The sequence below is a fragment of the Bos javanicus genome, chromosome 27 (genome assembly GCF_032452875.1).
Source record: "Bos javanicus breed banteng chromosome 27, ARS-OSU_banteng_1.0, whole genome shotgun sequence".
Lineage (NCBI taxonomy): Eukaryota > Metazoa > Chordata > Mammalia > Artiodactyla > Bovidae > Bos > Bos javanicus.
In genome coordinates, this window is record NC_083894.1 from 31,377,875 (window position 1) to 31,383,874 (window position 6,000).

Below are 6,000 nucleotides of genomic sequence, written 5' to 3' on the forward strand. Positions count from 1 at the left end.
TAAAGGATACAGAATATATGCATAGCTGCCTTATAGCTGTTGGAATGAGTACATCAAAATACATACATCACAAAAATATGTTGAGTGAAAAAAAATTGTATGGAACAGCACATACAGTATATGACACTGGTAACACACACTTTCAAACTAGCAAAACAAAACTGCAAATTACTTAGGGAGATACACATGGACATGAAGATATAAACATGGATGAGAATAAGTTATACCAAGTGAACTACCTCTGAAGAGTGAGGAAAGAGACTGAAATTGAAGAATGTTGAGAGACTTTATATCTCTCTGTGATATTTTGGTTCTTCATAATTAAGATAGGGAGAGAAAGAGAAATCCAAAGGAAAGATGATTATGATAAGGCTTTTCAAAAGTGTGGACATGTGTTATTTTCTATACTTTATCAATGCTTGAAAATTCTTATTTAAATATGTATATATATAATTATGAAAAAATTGAAGCAAAAAATCTATGTATCTACGTGGCAGGTTAGATACCTATTACTCTGCATCTCTATCCTCAATGCCTAAAAAAATGATAGCAAAGGAATTTATAGGCCGTCAACCCACAAAGACAGGAAGAACAAAAGATCAAAGAGCAGAAAAAGTTTAGGTAGAGAGGTAGTCTGGTAATTGTAGTCTGAGAAACTTAACTCTAGAAATATTTGTAGTTTCAACCTAATGGTTGAGAAACTATCAAATCTCAAATAAAATAAATAAGATGAGAAAATACAGATACATAAGGAATTAAAATTGGAGATTAGTATCCAAAGAAAAGCAATGCCAGAGAAAGCAGATCAAACACTAAAAAAGAACCATAAAGGTATGAAGGGAAAAAAAAACAACTCAAATGGCAGACCAGGAAATAAATTGAGAAGACCTATGAATCACTCTGAAATTTGACAACACCTCATAGAAGTTCTTAGATTTTCCCCAAAGTAAAAAAGAAAGAACATCGGAAAGGAATTCACTGGACAGGTCCACTGTGGAGGAAATGATTTAACCTTACAACCTGGAATTTTATACTTAGACAAGCTATCAAATTAGAGAATACTCAATTTTTTAAAAAGTGAATAAATTAGAAGACATAGACATTTCAGACAGAAAAGGTCTCAAAACTTTCCATTCTTAGGGAAATCCAGGGAAATATGCACATTAAAAATAAGAAAACTAGAAAAAGTGAAGTCTAAAATCTAGAAACAAAGATCTAAAGAGAGGCAAAAGCCCCAGGTTGATGAAAGTTACAGGATGACTGCTGTGCTTCAGTCACATCAAAAAGAATAAAATACCTAGGAATAAACCTACCTAAGGAGGCAAAGACCTGAATTCTGAAAACTGTAAAACACCGATGAAAGAAACTGAAGATGACACGAACAGATAGAAAGACACACTATGTTCTTGGACTGGAAAAACCTATATCGTTACAGTGACCGTACTCAAGTTAAACTACATATTCATTGCAATCCCTATGAAAATACTAATGGCATCTTTCACAGAACTAGATCAAATAATTCTAAAATTGGAAATGGAAACACAAAAGACCCTGAATTGCCAAAGCAATCTTGATAAAGAATAACAAAGCTGAAGGCATCATGCTCCCTGACTTCATGTGAGTGCATTTTAAGTTGCTTCAGTAACATGTGACTCTTTTGAGACCACAATAGACTGTAGCCCACAGGGCTACTCTGTCCATGGCATTCTCCAGGCAAGAATAGGGAACTGGGTTGCCATACCCTCCTCTAGGGGATCTTCCCGCCTCAGGGATTGAACCCACATCTCTGGCATCTCCAGCACTGGCAGGTGGGTTCTTTACCACTAGAGCCACCACTAAAAAGCTACAGTAATCAAAAAAGTGCCTGGTGGTTCAGACAGTAAAGATCTGCCTGCAATGCAAGAGACCCAGATTCGATCCCTGGGTTGGGAAGATCCCCTGGAGAAGGGAATGGCAACCCATTCCAGTATTCTTGCCTGGAGAATCCCATGGACAGAGGAGCCTGGCAGGCTACAGTCCCTGGGGTCGCAAAGAGTCGGACACAACTGAGTGACTAACACTTTCACTTTCAATCAGAACAATATGGTAGTGGCATAAAAAAAGACACACATCAATGGAACAGATGAGAGCCTAGAAATAAACCCATGTACTTATGATCAGTTAATCTACTATTACTACTGTGGGCAAGAAACCTTTAGAAGAAATGGAGTAGCCTTCATAGTCAACAAGAGAGTCTGAAATGCAGTACTTGTGTGCAATCTCAGAAATGACAGAATGATCTCTGTTCATTTCCAAGACAAACTATTCAATATTACAGTACTCCAAGTCTATGCCCCAACCACAAATGCCAAAGAAGCTGAATAGTTCCATGAGGACCTACAAGACCTTTTAGAACTAATGCAAAAAAAAAAAAAAAAAGATACCCTTTTCATTAAAAGGGAATGGTATGCAAAAGTAGGAAGTCAGGAGACACCTGGAGTAACAGGCAAGCTTGACCTTGGAGTACAAAATTAAGCAGGACAAAGGCTAACAGATTTGCCAAGAGAATGCACTGGTCATAGGAAACACCCTTTTCCAACAACACAAGAGATGACTCATTCATGGACATCACCAGATGGTCAATACCAAAATCAGGTTGATTCTAGTCTTTGCTGCTGAAGACAGAGAATCTCTACACAGTCAGCAAAAACTAGGCTGGGAGCTGACTGTGGCTCAGATCATTAACTCCTTATTGCCAAATTCAGACTGACACTGAAAAAAGTAGGGAAAACCACTAGACAATTCAGATGTGACCTAAATCAAATCCCTTATGATCCTACAGTGAATGTGACAAATAGATTCAAGGAATTAGATGTGACATACAGAGTGCCTACAGAACTATGGACAGGGGTTCATGACATTGTACAGGAGGCACTGATCAAAATCATCCCTAAGAAAAAGAAATTCAGAAAGGCAAAATGGCTGTCTGAGGAGGCCTTACAAATAGCTGAGAAAAGGAGAGAAGCAAAAGGCAAGGGCGAAAAGAAAAGATAAACCCATGTGAATGCAGAGTTCGAAAGAATAGCAAGGAGAGATAAGAAAGCCTTCCTCAGTGATTAGTGCAAAGAAATAGAAAAAAAAAAAAAAACACACAATAGAGTGGGAAAGACTAGGGATCTCTTCAAGAAAATTAGAGATACCAAGGGAACAAATATATCATGAAAAGATGGGCACAATTAACGACAGAAACTGTATGGACTTAACAGAAGCAGAAGATATTAAGAAGAGGTGGCAAGAATACACAGAAGAACTGTACAAAAAAGATCTTCATGATCCAGATAATCATAATTGTGTGATCACTGACCTAGAGCCAGACATCCTGGAATGTGAAGTCAAGTGGGCCTTAGAAAGCACCACTACGAACAAAGCTAGTGGAGGTGATGGAATTCCAGTTGAGCTATTTCAAATCCTGAAAGATGATGCTGTGAAAGTGCTGCACTCAATATGCCAGCAAATTTGCAAAATTCAGCAGTGGCCACAGGGCTGGAAAAGGTCAGTTTTCATTCCAAATCCAGAGAAGGGCAATGCCAAAGAATGTTCAAACTACCATACAATTAAACTCATTTCACATGCTAGCAAAGTAATACTCAAAATTTTCCAAGCTAGATTTCAACAGTACATGAACCATAAACTTCTAGATGTTCATGCTGGAATTATAAAAGGCAGAGGAAGCAGAGAACAAATTGCCAACATCCATTGGATCACTGAAAAAGCTAGAGAATTCCAGAAAAACATCTACTTCTGCTTCATGGACTATGCTAAAATCTTTGACGTGTTGATCACAACAAACTGTGGAAAATTCTGAGAGAGATGGAAATACCAGACCACCTGACCTGCCTCCTGAGACATCTGTATGCAGGTCAGGAAGCAACAGTTAGAACTGGACATGGAACAATGGACTGGTTCCAAATAGGAAAAGGAATAGTTCAAGGCTGTATATTGTCACCCTGCTTATTTAACTTCTATGCAGAATCTGTCATGTGAAATGCTGGACTTGATGAAAGAATCAAGATTGCAGGGAGAAATATCAATAACTTCAGATATGCAGATGATACCACACTTATGGCAGAAAATGAAGAGGAACTAAAGAGCCTCTTGATGAAAATGAAAGAGGAGAATGAAAAAGTTGGCTTAAAACTCAACATTCAGAAAACTAAGATCATGGCATCTGGTCCCATCACCTCATTGCAAGTAGATGGGGAAACAGTGGAAAACAGTGACAGACTTTATTTTCTTGGATTCCAAAATCACTGCAGATGATGACTGCAACCATGAAGTTAAAAGACACTTGCTTCTTGGAAGAAAAGCTATGACCAACCTAGATAGCATATTAAAAAGCAGAGACATTATTTTGTGAACAAATATCTAGTCAAAGCTATGGTTTTTCCAGTAGTAAAGAAAGCTGAGCGCCGAAGAACTGATGCTTTTGAACTGTGGTGTTGGAGAAGATTCTTGAGAGTCCCTTGGACTACAAGGAGATCAAACCAGTCAAAGGAGATCAAAAGGAAATCAACCCCAAATATTCTTTGGAAGGACTGATGTTGAAGCTGAAAGTCCAATACTTGGGCCACCTGATGTGAAGAACCGACTCATTCGAAAAGATCCTGATGCTGGGAAAGATTGAAAGGTGGGAGAAGAGGATGACAGAGGATGAGATGGTTGGATGGCATCACCGACTCAACGGACATGAGTTTGAGCAAGCTCCGAGAGTTCGTGATGGACAGGGAAGCCTGGCATACTGCAGTCCTTGGGGTTGTAAAGGATCAGACACAACTGGGCGACTGAACTGAATCTACAACAAAGGCAAGAATATACAATGAAGAAGAGTTTCTTCAAGTGGTACTGGGAAAACTGGACGGCTACATGGAAAAGAATAACTTTCTCTAATACAACATACAAAAATCAAAATAGATTAAAGACCTTAAAGTAAGACAAGGAATCCATAAGATTCCTAGAAGGAAAAATAGGCAGAACACTCTCTGACATAAACTATAGCGATATTTTTTAGGGTCTGTCTTTAACACCAAGGAAACAAAAGCAAAAACACACACATGGGATCTAATTTACTTAAAAGCTTTTGCACAGCAAAGAAATCAACAAGACAAAAAGATAATCCACTGAATGAGAAAATATTTAAGTGATATGACTGATAAGGGGTTAATATCAAAATATATAAACAACTCCTACAATTCAATATCTCAAAACAACCTGATTAAAACATGGGCAGGAGAGCTGAATGGACTTTTTTTTCATAGAAGACACATGAAAAGATGCTCAACACTGCTAGTCTGAGAAATGCAAATCAAAACCACAACATCACCTCATACCTGTCATCAAATGGTTATCATCAAAAAGAACAAATAACTAAGGTTGGTAAGAATGTGGAGAAAAAAGGAACTCTTGTACACTGTTGGTGAGAATGTACATTGATCAGACCACTATGGAAAACAGTATAGAAATTCCCAAAAAAACTAACAAAACCACTATATCATTGAGCAATTCCACCACTGGATATATATCCAAATAAAACAAAAGCACTAATTAAAACAGATACATGCATGTAATATTCACAACATTTTAATAGCTAATTGTGGAAGCAACCTAAGTGCCCATCTACAGATGAATGGATAAAGACATCATGTATGTATTTATACACACATGCATTCATACGCAATGGAATGTTACTCAGCCATAAAAATTAATGCAATTTTGCCATTTGCAACAACATGAATGGACCTGTAGAATATTATGTTAAGCAAAGTAAGTCAGAAAGCTAAATGCTGTATGTTATTACTTATATGTGGAATCTAATAAATAAAACAAATGAATGATTATAGCAAAACAAAAACAGATACAGAGAACAAACAAACTAGTGGTTAGCAGTGGGAAAGGGAAGGGGGAAGGGGCACGATAGGGGTAGGAGATAAAGAGAGAGAAACCACTATGTATAAAATAGGTTAC